This window comes from Colobus angolensis, unplaced genomic scaffold (genome assembly GCF_000951035.1).
Source record: "Colobus angolensis palliatus isolate OR3802 unplaced genomic scaffold, Cang.pa_1.0 Scaffold176, whole genome shotgun sequence".
In the NCBI taxonomy this organism is placed as follows: domain Eukaryota; kingdom Metazoa; phylum Chordata; class Mammalia; order Primates; family Cercopithecidae; genus Colobus; species Colobus angolensis.
Window position 1 is genome coordinate 2,293,565 of NW_012114888.1, and position 19,433 is coordinate 2,312,997.

Here is a 19,433-nt window from a genome sequence, read left to right on the forward strand (position 1 = left end):
CAAGAAAAGTATTTATTCCAGGGGAAGCACAGTTATGCAGTAAAGAAAAAGTTGTCATAGTGAGTAGTGAGTAGAGGTGGAGAGAGGGATATCTAGATAGATAGATAGATAGATAGATAGATAGATAGATAGATAGATAGATAGATAGATAGATGATACATTTTATGTAATCACAATCTAAATTCCACCAAGTTGTTTCATAGAAGTTGGAAAGCTTATTGTAAAATTTGTAAGAAATTATAAACTATCTAAAATAACCAAATGAGGCTGTTCTAGTCTGCCACAGGCCAACCTGACAGGTGCTTTGTCCTAGCTCTTTCTTGCATTTTGCTAATGGCCTCTGAGAGCACCCACCCTGGCAGCTCTCACCAAGAACTCTCTATAGACCCAGAGGAACAAAAGTGGCTTAAAACCCAGCACATGCACTTTGAATGAAATTAAAGCATTTAATATGGAGCAAGGGAGCAGATAGTGTCAAACAGCAAGTAGTAGCTGGTACATATTTGGTGAGTAGGGAAGCACTTCCTTCTCCTACTGGTGCTGAGATGGAAGAAATTAGTCAATTTCAGTATGAAATGGAATACAATAAAGATATTAGTCAGCAAATGAGGGTCCCAGAAAAATTAAGTCAGCATCATCAAATGGTGACTTGGAACAAGAATTCCAAGAAGGAGTTCTAAATGCTAATGTGATGATGCAGGTTCTAGAGAGGATTGTTACAGCAGAGAACAACGGAGACATTCTGTTTTGAAGACCAGTGGATCTTGATCTTATTCAGTCAACTCCCTTTAAACCTCTGGCACTAAAACCACCACTTCATGTACTTCAAGTGGAAGACCACCAGATTTTCAGGATTTAGAAAGACCTCCTTCAACCCTTCAAAATGAAGAAATCTGTGTGGTTGGCAAGCTAAAAAGAGACTGCTTTTTGAGTGAAAATGTTGTTGGCCAAAATAGACAGTTGATCAGGAGTTATTTCATCGTGACACCATCACCATAAGAAGCTTGGATCTGTCTTCCCAAGATGTTACCTGAAAATAGAACTAATTTTTCCTCTGTTCATGGCATTCTGTCATTTATCCAGTCTTCCACTCGTAGGGCTTACCAGCATATCGTGAATGCGATGGGTGAAAATCGCAGACCTGTGCAGTTTGGCAGGTCTGCTGCTACCACTTCTAATCTGCATCGTGACAACATCAGGTATGGCACTTCGAACCTAGATACAAGTGAAGGAACTTTGGATGATGTGACTGGTGCAGGTGCAGCTTCGTTAAGACGACAGATAATCAAACTAAATAGACGCTTACAACATCTAGAAGAGGAGAACAAAGAACGTGCCAAGAGAGAAATGATCATGTATTCAATTACCATAGGATTCTGGCTGCTTAATACCTGGCTCTGGTTTCGCCGCTAGAGGTAACTTCAGCTCTTAAACATATGACCTCAACAGCTAGAAATATAGAGAACTTGCAAACTTCTTTGTTTCTGTCTTTGCATTTTATGCCGTTATATAGTCCATGCCCCAGTGATGTGTTTCTTCCAGAGAGAAGGGGGAAGGACCTGTATTGTCAGAGGAAAGGTATATTCTGTCACTCAGCTGTATTCACTTTTAACCAGTTCTGCAGTAATACCTACTTAAAATTCTCCCTTTGCATGTTTTGTAAGTAGGCTCTAGTTTGTTAGGATTTTTTTAAAAGGAATTGATTTTTTGCCTCATCAGCCTGCACAACTAACTCTTTGAATGGGAGAACGAGTGCATAGAGAATGGATTTCGGAAAGTATCTTTAAAAAGAAAAACAATGCTTTATTCTGTTTTTCAAAGACTAATAGATTAAACGATTTTGTTAATAGATGGTTTTGCATCTACATTTCAACATTAACACTTTTGAAGTCACGGTCTGGTGTCAAATTTAAGTAAATCAAACCACCTAATATTTCATGATCACCTTCATTAAGCACACGTACAGGTTACATTAATTCATAACATTTCAGCAGTTTATCTAATACATGTGCAATAAGTGTGTTCTTATTTTCATTTTGGTCTTGCAGTTGGTTTTCTATAAAGTGCATTTTTACTAAGTCCATGTGTGAATAATTTTTAAAACTACAGCATTAAGTACAAATGTAGTATATTTAATAAACTGTCAACCAAAAAATAAAACCGAATAAGGTTTGAAAAAGAAGAATAAAGTTGATAGACTTAAACTACTGACTTCAAGTCTTATTATAAAACTTTAGTCTTTAGTCATCAAGATTGTGTGATATCGGCATGAGGACAGACATATCTATCAATAGAATGGAAATAGACCCATGCATATATGGTTAATTTATTTTCTTAAAAGAGAGCAATGTAATTAAGTAGGAATAAGATAGTCTTTTCAGGAAATGGTGCTGAAAAAAAATTAGAAATCTACATGCAAATAAAAAGAATCTCAACCCTTATTTTATACCATACACGAAAATTAGTTAGAAATGCATCATAAACCTCAAATAAAAGCTAAAATTATGAATAGTCTATAAGGAGACAAAGGAAAAGATTTCCTTAATAAGGAAATATAAAAAGCATGCTACTCTTAAAAGTAAAACAATTAAAAAATGCAGTATAGATACAAAATGGAATACAATTCAGCCTTTAAAAGAGGGAAATTGTGTCATTTTCAACAGTATAGATAAACCTGGAGGACATTATGTTAAGTGAAATAAGCAAGGCACAGAAAGACAAATACCACATGGTCTCACTTGTAAGTCAATCTAAAAGAGGTGAACTCACAGAAGTAGAGAGCAGAATGATGGTTACAAGAGGCTCAGAATGGGAGTGGATGAGAAAATGAAAGAAGCTTATCAAATTTTCACTTAGGAGGAATAAGCTTTAGTAATCTGTTGTACAGAATGGTGACTATAATAAATAATAATATATTGCATATTTAAAAAATAGCCATAATAGTAGATTTTAAATGTTTTCACCACGGAAAGGTAAGTATGTGAGGTGTAGTTTTGTTAATTAGCTTAATTTAATCATTGCACATTGTAAACATATACCAAAACACCACATTGAATCACATATATACAATTATTAGTCAATTAAAAATAAATTTTTTAAAAAATCTAAAGAATAAAAAAAGTAGGCCAGGCGTGGTGGCTCAAGCCTGTAATCCCAGCACTTTGGGAGGCCGAGACGGGCAGATCACGAGGTCAGGAGATGGAGACCATCCTGGCTAACACGGTGAAACCCCATCTCTACTAAAAAATACAAAAAACTAGCCGGGCGAGGTGGTGGGCACCTGTAGTCCCAGCTACTCCGGAGGCTGAGGCAGGAGAATGGCATAAACCTGGGAGGCGGAACTTGCAGTGAGCTGAGATCCAGCCACTGCACTCCAGCCTGGGTGACAGAGCGAGACTCCGTCTCAAAAAAAAAAAAAAAAAAAAAAAAAAAAAAAAAAAAAAAAGAATAAAAAAAGTAGCTAAATTAGATGTCAAAAACTTCTCTTCTTTGAACAACACTGATATGGTTTGGCTCTGTGTCACCATCCAAATCTCATCTCCAATTGTAATCCCCATGTGTCAAGGGCGGGAATTTGTAGGAGGTGATTGGATCATCAGGGCGGTTCCCCCAGGCTGTTCTTGTGATAGTGAGTGAGTTCTCATAAGATCTGATGCTTTAAAAGTGTTTGGCAGTTTCCCCTGTGCTCTTGCTCTCCTGTTGTCATGTAAAATGTGCCTTGCTTCCCCTTTGCCTTCTGCCGTGATAGTAAGTTTCTTGTGTCCTCCGCAGCCATGTGGAACTGTGACTCAAACCTCTTTTGTTTATAAATTACCCAGTCTCAGGTAATATCTTTATAGCAGTGTGGAAATGGACTAATACAGAGAATTGGTACTGGCAGAGTGGGGTACTACTATAAAGATAACCTGAAAATATGGAAGCGACTTTGGAGCTTGGTAACAGGCAGAGGTTGGAACAGTTTGGAGGGCTCAGAAGAAGACAGGAAGATGAGGGAAAGTTTGGAACTTCCTAGAGACTTGTTGAATGGTTTGACTGATAGCAATATGGACAATGAAGTCCAGACTGAGGCAGTCTCAGATAGAGATGAGAAACTTATTGGGAACTGGAGCAAATGTCACTCTTGCTATGCTTTAGCAATGAGACTGGCAGCATTTTGCCCCTGTTCTAGAGATCTGTGAAACTTTGAACTTGAGAGAGATTATTTAGGGTATCTGGTGGAAGAAATTTCCAAGCAGCAAAGCATTCAAAAGTTGACCTGGCTGATTCTGAAAACATACAGTCATGTGCATTCATAAAGAGAGGGTTTGAAATTAGAACTTACATTTAAAATGGAAGCAGAGAATAAAGGTTTGGAAATTTTGCAGCCTGACCATGTGTAGAAAAGAAAACGCATTTTCTGGGGAGGAGTTCAAGCAGGCTGCAGAAATTTGGACAGGTGAAAGAAAGAGGGGAATATTAATAGCCAAGACAATGGGGAAACTGTCTCCAGGGCATGTCAGACTAGCACTCCCTCCCATCACAGGTCTAGAGGCCTAGAAGAGAAAAATGGCTTTGTGGGCCAGGCCCAGGGCTTCTCCACCACCAGCACCCCACGCCCGCCCCTGCCATCAGTGTGATATCTTGAGGAAGCTTGGTGATCAAGGTCTCTCCCAATAAGATTATGACACAAAGCTGGAGAGTTGATATAACCCAGAGGTAGGACAGTAAAGGCATATTGCTGGCGTTGCCACCCAAAGGCAAATTGCTTCTGGTGGGCCTTATGGACAGGAATGGAGGAAAGGGCATTTTCCAAGCCAATGGCTACATACCAGGTACCAGGAAAGGTGTTAACTTGCTCAAGCAACAAAACCACATCTGGTACAGCAGCTACAATTGGAGTCACCACTTAGTTAAGCTTAGATAACCCACTATCTTTCACGAAGATCCATCTGCCTTCTGCACAGGCCAAATAGGAGAGTTGAATGGGAGTGTGGTGGAAATCACCACCCATGTGTCTTTCAAGTCCTTGATGGTGGCACTAATCTCCACAATCCCTCCAGGGATGTGATATTATTTTTGATTTACTATTTTTCTAGGCAGAGGCAGCTCTAATGACTTCCATTTGGCCTTTCCCACCATAATAGCCCTCACCCTACTGTTCAGAGAGCCAGTGTGGGAATTCTGCCAGCTACACCTCTTTTGTTTATAAATTACTCAGTCTCAGGTAGTATCTTTATTGCAGTGTAAAAACGGACTAATACAAATACTGTTAAGAAAAAGAACAGGCATGCAATAGGCTGGGAGAAAATATTAGCAAAACACATGTCTAATAAAGGGTCTCTATGCAGAATACATAAAAACTCTTAAAACTGAATAATGAGAAGACAAACATTCTATCAAAAAACGGGCAAAAGATATGAAGAGATATTTAACCAAAAAAGCATATGAATGTCAGATAAACACATGAAAGAAAGTCAATATCTTTAGTCATTAGGGAAGTGCAATTTGAAACCACAATGAGATACTACTCGTAGCCACTAATGCAGCTAAAATTAAGGACTGCTAATATCAAGGGTCAGCAAAAATGTTTGAACAAATGGAACACTCATAAATTGTAGGTGAGAACATGAAGTGGTACAATTACTTTGGAAAACAGTTTGGCAGTTTCTTATAAAATTAAAAATATACCTACCTGTGACTCACAAGTATTTTCCCAAGACAAAGGTAAATATATGACTATACAAAGATTTAATGTACATAAAAAGCTTTATTCTCAATAGTCAAAACTAAAAACAACCCAAATGTCCATTAAAAGATGAATAGATAAGCAAATTGTGATATATCCATTTAATAGCATACTATTGAGCAGTAAAAAAGAACTACTGATTCATGAAACACAGATGAATCTGAGAAACATTATGCCAAGTGAAAGAAGCCTGACTCGGCCAGGCACGGTGGCTCACGCCTGTAATCCCAGCACTTTGGGAGGCCAAGGCAGGCAGATCACCTGAGGTCAGGAGTTCAAGACCAGCCTCACCAACATGGAGAAACCTTGTCTCTACTAAAAATACAAAATTAGCCGAGCATGGTGGCACATGCCTGTAATTTCAGCTACTCGGGAGGCTGAGGCAGGAGAATCACTTGAACTCTGGAGGCAGAGGTTGCGGTGAGCCGAGATCGTGCCATTGTACTCCAGCCTGGGCAGCAAGAGAAAAAGTCCATCTCCAAAAAAAAAAAAAAAAGGAAAAAGGAAAAGAAAGAAGCCTGACTCATACGGCTATATATACAATTCCGTTTACATAAAACTCTAGAAAACGAAATCCAATTTATTGATTGAAAGCAGGTGAGTGTGTGCCTTGTAGCAGTGGGAGGAGAGTGGGAATTGACCTAAAAGAGACATGAGGGGGATTTTTAGGATAATAAAATGTTTTATATCTTGGTTGTGATGATTGCTAATGGGTATATATTTATCAAAACGTTTTGAATTATATACTTAAAATTGGTGCATTTTAATATATGTAAATTATACCTCATAAAGTTGTTTTTTCTTTTTTTTTTTTATTATACTTTAAGTTCTAGGGTACATGTGCCCAACGTGCAGGTTTGTTACATATGTATACATGTGCCATGTTGGTGTGCTGCACCCATTAACTCGTCATTTACACTAGGTATATCTCCTAATGCTATCCCTCTCCCCTTCCCCCACCTCATGACAGGCCCCGGTGTGTGGTGTTCCCCTTCCTGTGTCCAGGTGATCTCATTGTTCAATTCCCACCTATGAGTGAGAACATGCGGTGTTTGGTTTTCTGTTCTTGCGATAGTTTGCTGAGAATGATGGTTTCCAGCTGCATCCATGTCCCAACAAAGGACATGAACTCATCCTTTTTTATGGCTGCACAGTATTCCGTGGTGTATATGTGCCACATTTATTTAACCAGTCTGTCACTGATGGACATTTGGGTTGATTCCAAGTCTTTGCTATTGCAAATAATGCTGCAATAAACATATGTGTGCATGTGTCTTTATAGCAGCATGATTTATAATCCTTTGGGTATATACCCAGTAATGGGATGGCTGGGTCAAATGGTATTTCTAGTTCTAGATCCTTGAGGAATTGCCACACTGTTTCTCACAATGATTGAACTAGTTTACAATCCCACAAACAGTGTAAAGTGTTCCTATTTCTCCACAACCTCTCCAGCACCTGTTGTTTCCTGATTTTTTAATGATTGCCATTCTAACTGGTGTGAGATGGTATCTCACTGTGGTTTTGATTTGCATTTCTCTGATGGTGAGTGATGATGAGCATTTTTTCATGTGTCTGTTGGCTGCATAAATGTCTTCTTTTGAGAAGTGTCTGTTCATATCCTTTGCCCACTTTAAAATAAAGTTGTTTTTAAAAAATCAATGCAATTCACCACATTAACTAAACAAAGAAGACAAAAGCCAGATTATCATCTCAGCAAATGCAGAAAAAGCAGTTGATAAAATTCACTATCCACTCGTGAAAAAAAAATTTAACACTTTCAAAAGAGAGGTAAACTGCCTTAAAAGGCCTATTTTTACAAAGAACCTGGGGCAAACATCATACTTACTGGTGAAAAGCTAAGTGTTCCCTTTGAGACCGAGAATAAGACAAAGATGCTCCCTATGCACTCCTCTATTCAACACTGCAATATATGTCCTAGCCAGTACAATTAGTAAACAAAGATAAATAAGAAGTATAAAGATTAGAAAGGAAGAAAGAAAACCTATTCACAGATATATTTGTATACATGGTCAAAAATCTACGGTTAACCTTAGAATTAACAAATAAGTTTGGCAAAGTTGCTGGATATGAAGTCAAAAAACCTCACTGCATTTTTATATACCAGGACAATTCATTACAAAGTGAAATTTTGAGATACCATGTATAGTAGCATCACAAAAGATCAGATACTTAGGAATGAATCTAATGTATAATGCGCAAAATCTCCACACAGAAAACTATGAAACATTTGAGAAATTAAAGACCTAAACCAGTAGAGAGATTCCAGTATTCACATATCAGAACACTCTATAAAGCATAAATATCAATTCTCTCCAAATTGATTAACTACATTTCCAAATAAGATCCTAACATTTTTGGCAAAATTTACAATGGAGTCTAAAATTTATAACACAAATGCAAAGAACTAAAATATCCAAAGCAGTATCAAAGAACAGCTCTAGCAGATATCAAAACTTATATAGTGGCCAGGCACGGTGCCTCACGCCTGTAATCCCAGCCCTTTGGGAAGCCGAGGCAGGAGTATTACTTCAGGAGAGTTTTAGACCCGCCTGAGCAACATAGCAAGACGACATCTCTACAAAAAAATGAAAAACTTAGCCAGGCATGATGGTGTGCACCTGTAGTCCCAGCTACTTGGGAGGCTGAGGCAGGAGGATTACTTGAGCCCAGGAGGCGAAGAATGTATGCCAGCCTAGGTGACAGAGTGAGACCCTGTCTCTAAAAACATCTGTTTTCAATTTATACAGATATGGTAATAAAGACAAAGTATTATTGGTACAAGAATATTCAAATGGACCAATAGAATACATATCCCAGAAGTAGACATAGACATCTATAGGCATTTGATTTATTTGTAAAGGTTGCACAGAGCAGTGGGGAAAGTTTTCAACAAATGAAGCTGAATAACTTGTAAATCCCTATAGTAAAAAGCAAAATTTGACATCTAACACACCCAATTTATAAAATTCAGTTCCAGGAGAATTGTATATTTAAATGTGAAAGGCAAAACAATAAAACTTTTGGAATAGGGAAATATTTTAACAGGACATACAAAAAAATAACACTTATTAAAGAAAAGATTGATTGATTAGATTACATTAAAATTAAGAGTTTTTGGTCACTGAAACCATTGAGAAAATGAAAGAGAAATCATAGAGTAAAAGATATTTGCAATAAAATAATGAAAGGCTTACATCTGGAATATATGAAGAATTCCTACAAGTCAACGAATAATCTACCTGAACATAAAAATGAACAACAGAGTTGAAAACTTCATTAACAAGCAATACTAAGCTATAATTTTAGAATTCAGAGTGGTAGTTACCTTTGGGGAGCAGGGAAGGATACTGACTGGGAGGACACATAGGAGTTGAGTTTCTGAGATACTTGCAATATTCCATTTGTTGATTTGTGTGGCAATTACACAACTCTATTTAGTGAGTTGTTTATTTATTTTACATGCATTTCCCCATATGCATGCTATGCTTCACAGTTTTAAAAGTTAAAAATGGAAAAAATATATCAACAGGAAAGTTACAGAAAACCTCCAGAGCTCAAATGCATACAAAAAGATGTTCATAATCATTAAAGATCAGAGAAATGCAAACTACAACAGTAAGATATCACATCTTTTAGACTGGCAGAAACAGCTTCATCATATCAGTTATGGGCAGGGATGTACCTAGGAAACCTCATTCACTAACATTGGGAACATGGACTGATCAGGCCATTCTGTGTGTGTGTGTGTGTGTGTGTGTGTGTGTGTCCTATGACCCAACAACTCCATTCCTCATTATACATTCCAAATAATTTCCTACAGAGACCCATAAGGAGACATGCATTATTAGAATGTTCAGTACAATGTTATTTGTGGTGACCAGGAATTGGTTTCCATGTGGGGTCTATCACTGGAAATGGCATAGGTGAAATGTGGTAGTTGCACTCCAAGGAGTATCATGCAGAATTAGAAATAACAGATTAGAAACAAGAATGGACCTTAAAAACAGTGCTGAATTTTAAAAGTAAGAAACTGAATGAGATATAACACAATGTCACTCATGTAAACTAAAAATACTTGAACACCAAAACAAGGTACATTTTTCAAGAACGCATAGAAACTACATGATACACATTAAATATATTTTACTATATGCGCGGAGTAAGGGAAAATGGGAGTACGGAATGGTGATAAAATGAAATTTTTTTATAAACAAGAAAGAAAACTACGAATAGCCATGATCACACACCGAAGAAACTGATCACTGAATTTAGCATCACCAGTAGCAGGACAAATCGATGTAATGTGTATCCTAATATGATACACTAAGGACACGACAGTACTTATGTGTTATTCTTGCCAAACCATGTATAACCTGACTTTAAGCAGAAGGAATTACCAGAAACCCAAATTGAGGGACACTCTACGAAAAAACTGGCCTGTACTCTTCCAAAGTGCCAAAGTTATTGGAAAGATGAAGAAAGGCTGAGAAACTGTTTCAGGTTAAAGGAGACTAGAGATATAACAACTCAACGTGGGATCTTAGATTGGATCCTGAACAAGAAACAGAACAACAGAGAGACAAGTGGTGAAATCTGAACACAGTGTGTAGGTTATACTACTATATTGGTGTTGATGTTTTTATTTTGATAATTGTAGACACATAAGATATTGTCATCTGGGGAATTGAAGAATGTGTGGATACTCTCAATTTTATTATTATTAGATATAATTCTCATATTTTGAAATTCACCCATTTAAAGTGTACAACTCAGTGATTTTTAGTATATTCACAAAGTTTTGCAAGCATCACCAGAACATTAATTTCGTAACATTTTCATCACCCCAAAGAGAAATGTTGTATCCATCAGCATTCATTCCCCACTCTTTCCTACCTCCAAGCCTAGCAACTACTTATCTACTGTCTCTATAGAATCGCCTATTCTGGATATTTCATATAAATGGAAATACATAATATGTGGCTTTTTGTATCTGGCTTCATTCACTTAGCATAATACTTTTGAGGTTCACCCATGTTGTAGCATGAATCAGTACTTCATTCCTTTTAAGACTGTGTAATAGTTCATTGTGTGGATATAACACATTTTATCATTCATCAGTTGATGGACATTTCCGCCTTACAGCTATTGTGAATAAGAATAGTGCTACTATGAACATGCATGCACATGTCTTTGAGTACCTGTTTTCAATTCTTTTGGGTATACACATAGGCGTGAAATTTCGTAATCATCTGGTAATGCTATTTAAGTATTTGAGGAACTGCCAAACTTTTCCAAAGCGGCTGTACCATTTTAAACTCCCACCAGTGCTGCCTTTGTATTATTTTTGCAACTATGTTGAAGTTGGAAATTATTTCAAAATGAAAAGTTTTTTTAAAAGAATATAGTCAGGTTGTTGTGCCTCTTCTAGTAAGAGCCAACAAACCAATGTCCATTGCTTCATGGGTCTTACAGAATGAGAGAAAAAACAGTAGAGAAAAAGTGAGAAGACAAGTCCCTGGTCATTTGCACCTTTCCATCTTGTTTTCATGCTTAACACTTTGACATCAAATGTGCGGGTTTCTTCCCCCACACCAACCAATTCTCTGACACCAGCCGAGTGCCCTACAATTTAATTCTGGCACCATCTAACTGGAATCAGTGTCAGATGGCACAAGTTAAGGACTCACAAGACTGTCCCCACTTCAAATGTCAATTCCAAGTTCTGAACCACTTGTATTTCTGACTGGTTATTAATCAGGTGTTCCCACTACTCCCGTCTTGTGTTAGATAATTTGCAAGAACAGGGCACAGAACTCAGAAAAAGAATTTACTCAATATTAATGGTTTATTATAAAGGGTACAAGTCAGGAACAGCCAAATGGAAAAGATATACAGGGCAAAGTATGCGGGAAAGGATGAGGGGCTTCCATGCAGCCTCCTGGCATGCCATCCCCTTAATATCTCCATGTGTCCACCAACCCAGAAGCTATCAGAACCTTGTAATTCTGGGGGTTCTATGGAAGTTTTATTACATACACAATTGATTACATTATTGGCCATTGGTGATTGCTGTGGTCTGATTGCATCTCCCCAAATTTGTATGTTGAAACTTAATCACCAATGTAATACTAAGAGGTGGGGCTTTTAGGCAGTGATTAAGTCATAATGGCAGAGTCCTCATGGATGCGATTAGGGCTCTTATAAAAGCACTTGAGGGAGTGGGGTCTTCTCTTCTGCTCTTCTGCCATGTAAGGATAGTTCATCTCTTTTGCCCTTCCACCTTCCATCATGTTAGGACACAGCAAGAAGGTCCTCACCAGACACCAAATGTTGGTGCCTTGATCTTGGACTTCCCAACCTCAAGAACTGTGAGAAAAATAAATTTCTGTTCTTTATAAATGACCCAGTCTCAGGCACTTTGATATACCAGGACAAATGAACTAAAACAGAAAATTGGGGTGTTGCTATAACAAATATCTAAAAACGTGGACACAGCTTTGGAACTGGGTAGTGGGTAGAAGCTGGAAGATTTTGAAGGTGCAGGCTAGAAAAAGCATACATTGCCATGAACAGAGCATTAAGGATGATTCTGGTGGGGGCTCAGAAGAGGAAAGCTGTAGAGACAGGCTTTTTTTGAGAGTACCTAAGTTATCATGATCAAAATGCTGGCAGATATATGGATAGTAAAGGCCATCCTGATGGCCTATAGAAATGAGGAGTGTCTTATTGGAAACCAGAGGAAAAGTCATCCTTGTTGCAAAATGGCAAAGAACATGACAGAATTTTGGCCACCTCCTAGAACTTTACAGAAGGCATAACTTTACGGAAGGCAGAGTGATGAACTAGGATATTTGGCAGAAGAAATCTTTGAGCAAGGTGTTCAGGGTACTGCATGGCTTCTCTTAACTGCTTATAGTAAAATGCAAGAAGAGAGAAATATAGTAAAGATGGAATTTAAAATGAGAGGAGTGGCCAGGCATGGTGGCTCATGCCTGTAATCCCAGCATTTTGTGAGGCCAAGGTGGGTGGATCAATTGAGTTCAGGAGTTCGAGACCAGCCTGGGCAACATGGTGAAACCCTGTCTCTACCAAAAACACAAACAAATTAGCCAGGTGTGGTGGCACATGCCTGTAGTCCCAGCTACTCGGGAAGCTGAGGTGGGAGGATCACTTAAGCCTGGGTGGTCAAGGCTGTAGAGAGCTGAAATCACACCACTGCACTCCAGCCTGCGCAACAGAGCAAGACCCTGTCTCAAATAATAATAAATAATAAAATCAAAGGGGAAGCAGAATTTAAAGATTTGGAAAATTCTCAGCCTGGCCAAGTGCAAAAGCATTTGGAAGAAAACACCAGGGGTGTGAAGTGACCATTTGCAAGGAGATTAGTATGGATAGAAGAAAGTCATATACCGTTCAAGACAATGAAAAGTGACCCTGACCACGGTGAAACCCCATCTCTACTAAAAATACAAAAATTAGCTGGCTGTGGTGGTGCACGCCTGTAATCCCAGCTGCTGGGTAGGGTGAGGTGGGAGAACCACTTGAACCTGGGAGGTGGAGGTTGCAGTGAGCTGAGATCGTCCCACTGCCCTCCAGCCTGGGTGACAGAGTGAGACTTTGTCTCAAAAGCAAAACAAAAAACACCCTGAAGGCATATCAGAGACTATTGGTGCTGCCTTTCTCATGACAGCCCAGAGTGCCAAGGCCTGGGGCACATAACTAAAACTAGGGGCTTAGGGTAACCAAAGAACCTCAGGGTTCACTACCCAGTGATACCTCATCTCTGCTCCATTTACTTCAGTGTAGCACTCCTCACCCACCTCAGCCGTGGTGCAAGTATGCCTAGGTGTGGCTAGTGCCCCCAGTGTCCACATTATAACTCTCCAGACACACAGAGTGCAAGAGCTGTGGAGGCATGACTAATTCCACGTAAGTTTCAATGGATGACTTGGAGAGCCTCAGGACCAATACAGAGAACTGAGACAGGGATAATGCCACCAGAGTCCCCAGTGGGGCAATGCCCAGTGTAGCCATAAGATTGGGACTGCCTCTGAGACTCCAGAACTGCAGAGCCACTGGAGTGCGATCCTAGCCTGAGACAGCTGCAAACACCCAACTGCAACTTGCAAGGTACTGTGTGGGATACGCCCAACAAAACCATGGGAGTGAGGCCCCTCTATGGTTTTGGGGGCTTAACCACCACTCTAGTGTATCTAGATAATTCTCAGGCCTTAAGATTTAATGTTGTTTACCTTGTTGGTTTTAGCACTTACTTAGGACCTGTTATTCCTTCCTTATTTCCTACTGCTTTGTTTTGGGATGGAAATGCCTATCATATGGTTGTTCCACTGTTGTATCTTGGAAGTATATAACTTGTTTGACCTTATAGGTTCACAGCACAGAAGCAATTTGTCTCAGAATGAACCTTTCCTTGAGTCTCACTCATATCTGATTTAGATGAGATTCTAGACTTTTGAGTTGATGCTGGAACAAGTTAAGATCTTTGGGGCTACTGAGATGGAATGAATATATTTCATACGTAAGAACATAAATTTGGGGGGCCAGGAACCAGACACTATGGTCTGAATGTGTCCTCCAAAATTCATACATTGAACCTTAGTCATCAGTGTGATAGTATTAAGAGGTACGGGCTTTAAGAGGTGATTAGGCTACAAGGGAAGAGGAGTCACTGATGGGATGAGGGCTCTTAAAAAGGGGCTTGACGGAGTGGGTCCTCTCTCTTCTCCTATGTGAAGACACAGCATTCATCTTCTTTTTGCCCGCTTGTCATGTGACGAAGCAGTAAGAAGGCCCTCACCCAAAACTGAGTGCCAAAGCCTTGGCCTTGGACTTCCCAGCCTCTAGGACTGTAAGAAAATAAACTACTGTTGTTTATAAATTACCCAGTCTCAGGTACTTTGTTATACCAGCATGAATGGACTATGACAGTGATCCATTCAGTTGTCAGAGGTCGGGGTGGGGTTGAATGTTGACAGTTCCAACCCTCTAATCATACCTTGGTCTTTCTGACTACCAGCCTTCATCCTGAAGCTACCTTGCCACCACCTCTACTCCCCACTAAACCAAGTCATCTCATTATCTTGTTAGCACACAAAAAGACACTCATCACTCCAGAGAGTCCAAGGATCTTAGAAGCTCTTGTGTCAGGAACAGGGGACTAAGACCAAATATTTTTTTTTTTTTTTTTTTTTGGAGACGGAGTCTCGCTCTGTCGCCTGGGCTGGAGTGCAGTGGCCTGACCTCAGCTTACTGCAAGCTCTGCCTCCCAGGTTCACGCCATTCTCCTGCCTCAGCCTCCCGGGTAGCTGGGACTACAGGCGCCCACCACCTCGCCCGGCTAGTTTTTTGTATTTTTTTAGTAGAGACGGGGTTTCACCATGTTAGCCAGGATGGTCTCGATCTCCTGACCTCGTGATCCGCCCGTCTCGGCCTCCCAAAGTGCTGGGATTACAGGCTTGAGCCACCGCGCCCGGCCAAGACCAAATATTTTAACAAAAGATGATATCAACTCTATTAGTTAGAAACTTGTAAGAGTTTTAGGCACTCTCTTCCAGGAACTGAGGGTGAAGAACAAATATGTATTTTTCTTATTATCACAGCATTCAATCTTGCTTTGAGGATCAACCCAATACTTGTACCTGAGAGGTAAATGTAAACTTATCAGTGGAATTAGGGAATTCTTCACACCTGGCACCACTGTCAACACCTTCTCATTTAATGATAGGCAAAGGGACTCAAAGAACATCAGAAGTATAGGACTGGAGGGCTGGGCATGGTGGTTCAAGCCTGTAATCCCAGCACTTTTGGAGGCTGAGGCAGGATGATCACTTGAGCCCAGGAGTTCAGTACGAGTGCACTCCAGCCTGAATGACAGAATGAGAACCCATCTCTTTAAAAAAAAAAAAAAAAGTATGAGTGGGCATGGGAGAAGAGAAACTGTCCCTTTGGTAATTATGATTTATTAAACATAACCGTGTTGCACAGAACCACTTATTACTCTTCAAATCCTGTCAAACATCTCGAGTGGAATGACTTTCTCTTCCTGGGCCACAAAAGCCAGTGGCTCAGGTACAGAATAGATAATAGAACTGATCGGTGAGTAGGAAGCCAAAAGACACACACAGAGAACAGTACAATATTTTAAAAGCTCCAAGTCATTAGCTTTATTTTTACTGAATTCAGCATGGGATGACAAAAATGCATTATATCACTACCATCCATTATTACATGTAGACATTCATCCTTGTATTCTTTATATGTCCATTTTCTACATTCAATACTAATTTAAATTACATGATTTCCTACTAAAAATATGCAGTTCATATAAGCAAGGGCAAATAAATCCTCCTTAAAACATTTTATTCCTTTATAATTGAGAACTTAACAGTCTTAATGGCTAGTTCTTAAAAAATATTTATAGGATTAAGTTTAAGAGAGCAGGCAGACAAAACACACTGTAAAACTCATATTTTCCAGAAGCAAGTTCCATTCTCTTCCTTTCTTCCTGCAAACTGGTGTTTTATCTTTACAAGTTCTCTGTCCTTCCATAAGAAAGCTGAACAGTGGTTAAAACATCCAGTTTGCCTAAATTTCTGAGTGATTCAGATTCCAGTGAGACTGAGGGTCATTCATAACAGTTACAAGGCTGTGTGGTAAAGGCAGAACAAAAATAAACCGGGTTTCTGCAGGTAAGTGAGAAGACAAAATGAAGAGGAATAAGGTTGTAAGGCAGCATGATTAGGCTCGTGGGTGCTATGCCTTCTGATAATAATTATGAACAGAAATAAGCCAAAAAGTAAACAACATGTAAGTGGTCAATCTCTGACAGTTGAGGCAGGGAGAAGGAAGGATGACATTACACCTTATCTCTGGTTTACTAGGCTGGTGTGTGAGACCACTGGGGTGAAATCATATTGAAATCATTCATTGCTGAGGTGATCAGCTTTCTTGCGGTCCTTTCTCTGCACTTTATTCAATGATAAACTCCACTGGTTTATACCTCCTAGAAAACAGTTATTCAGAAACATTATAGGAGTAGGTGAAGCATCGGTGAGACAGCCAATGGAGAACATGTTTCCAGGTAGCCTGAAACCCAGCAGACAATGTAGCTGTTGCCTAACGAACACAGAAATCTACATTGTATGCCAGGTTCATGCCCCAGACCTGGATGTTCAGCTTGCAAGTAATTCTCACATACTATTTCAACACAATTGCCTACTGCATTCAAGATTTCAAAACTGGCATTTGTCTTTTCTACCACAAGGAAAAGACAACCAACAGTCAGAAATGCTGGCACTTACCTACTACCAATAAAATTTCCTTAAACCATCATATATCATCAAGTTGTCATTATTTAATCACCACATCATGTTGAAAATGCCATCTAAAAGTCAAGAGATGAAAAAGCTGGATGGAAGGAAGGTTGGATAGGTACGTGAGTAGGTGGGTAGATGGATGGATGGATGGGAGGATGGATAGATGGATGGATGGGTAGGGGTATGTAGGTAAGTAGATAGATGAATAGATTGATCTATCCAAATGATACCTTTCATAGGGAGGAAAGAGAAAAAAAGAGGTAAAACGAAAAGAGGTAAGAGGTAAAACATGGATAAATATCCAGATTCCTCCCTGTTGTAGTATTGAAAGCAAATAGATGTCATCATTCATAAAACCTTGAAGGTTCCCAAGCCCCAGCTGATAATGTTGGACTTAACACCCTAGAACTTGACTCTCTCTCCTCTCTGTCTCTGTCTCTCTCTCTCTCTCTTTGTGTGTGTGTGTGTGTGAGTGTGTCTGTGTGTGTGTGTGATTCAAGGTAAAGTTTTCATTATTAAGAACTGTTTTCATTATTAAAGAGATTTTTAAGAGATCAATAATCTCTCTCAGGACACTGAAGCTGAAGCTAGAAGATGCCATCAGAGACCCAGTAGCCAGATGTAGCTGCTGATTACGAAAGACAGGATCTACACTGGCTACTGAGCCATTGAGGGTACCTATACCTTCCAGCAGCTGGGTGATCCTTTGCCTTCTGGGGAGAGGCTCTGTGGAAGAAAAGAGAAGATATCAGATTTCAAATGCACATTTTCCTTCGATCATGAATTGATATTTTGACAATAATCTCATGTATGCAATTTTAAACAACCTCTAGATTTATTTACTTATCCAACAGATACTGACTGAGTGACATTAAATAAAGTGCCACATATTTTCTTAGGTGCTGGAGATCCAGCAGCAAACAAAAAAGTGGAAAATCTCTTCACTTCTACAGCATACATGATTCCTTGTGACAAAATCTACAATCAATTATTTGGTATGTTTTGCAGTAAAATGGAAATATACACAAGGGAGAAACAAACAAGCAAACAAAAAACCAATCTACCATTTTATTGTGGCTTGGAGCATTTTTATTGCTTCCTGTCACTTTAACTTCGGTAATCTAGCAATGACGCACATATGTAAAGTAAATTGCAGTCAAAAAATCTTTCCTGCTACAAAGTGAGGATAATACAGTTATGTTTACCAAATATCTCAAACACCAAAGAAAATTACAGAAAATGCATATTATAACAGATATTCAAAGCAGGTGCCCACTAGTATGTCAGTTTCAAGCTTTCCTCCCAGATACAATGCAGGTAACAAAATAAGTCACAGGATTGGTGTTCTCTTCACTATTCATTTACCCACCCCAGAAATACCTGCTGAGTACCTTCAGTAAGTACCTTTCAGTACCTTACAGAAATACTTCTTTATTCCAGGCACTGGGAATGCAACACTGAATAAAATCCCTGCACTCACGGAAGTTTAAGTCTAAGATTTAAGGAAAGGGTAGAAAAAGACTGAAAAAAACCTCCATAGATATGGACGGTCATTTCATAAAGTAATGAGACAGTTAAGAGGTATGCTATTTTCAATAAGGTGGCTAGGGAAAGCCTTACTGAGGGCCTGGCACTTGAGTGGATTCCTGAAGTAGGAGGAGAAGAATCATGTACATACCTGGGGTGGGAAAGGACACCACAGGGAGAGGCAAGAGTCGGAACAAAAAGCACTGAAACAGGAAAAAGCCTGGTATCTTGGACAAGGTGTTCTTTTATTAGCACATGACCACATGGCCAATTATTGTTTCCTACTTTTAGGATTATTCTAGAATATAAATGACTATGCAACTTTGCTCCAAGTACACGTCTTAGAATCCTACTTTGCTTGAATTTAAAATGCTTCAGCTATCACTTAGAAAAGATTTAATAAAGCTACTGTCAATTGGAAACTAGGACCATTTGATTGGACATGCAGCTATACCACAGTATGACACACACACATATTTATCACCAAGAGAAAAGTGGCTTTTCAAAAATGTGTTAGCTATAAGAAAAGATAACCAGCTTTCTGAGAGCTCTAAATATATACATATCTAGGGAATGATTTAACTATTTAATCCCAGATGTCTAATTTTAAGAGGCAACTCACTTGCCAAGTTATAATAATAGTGCTTCACCAGTGTGGTTAGCTCTTGGCGGGAGGATAAGGGTGGAATTTACAAGGTGAAGCAGGGGTTTTTTTGACTGCTTGCTTTTTTTTCTCTTTAAATAAGTTAAGGCCAATCCCATCTATGAAGTATATTTTGGCACTGCCTACAAACCAGTGGGGGAAAAGACTGTTTATATAG

The 19,433-nt window shown here is 39.1% G+C and overlaps 1 pseudogene; it reads left to right on the top strand.

Annotated features, from left to right (window-relative positions):
* The first annotated feature begins 545 nt into the window (after positions 1-545).
* LOC105509445 lies at positions 546-1,413 on the top strand (annotated as a pseudogene).
* The last annotated feature ends 18,020 nt before the right edge of the window (positions 1,414-19,433 follow it).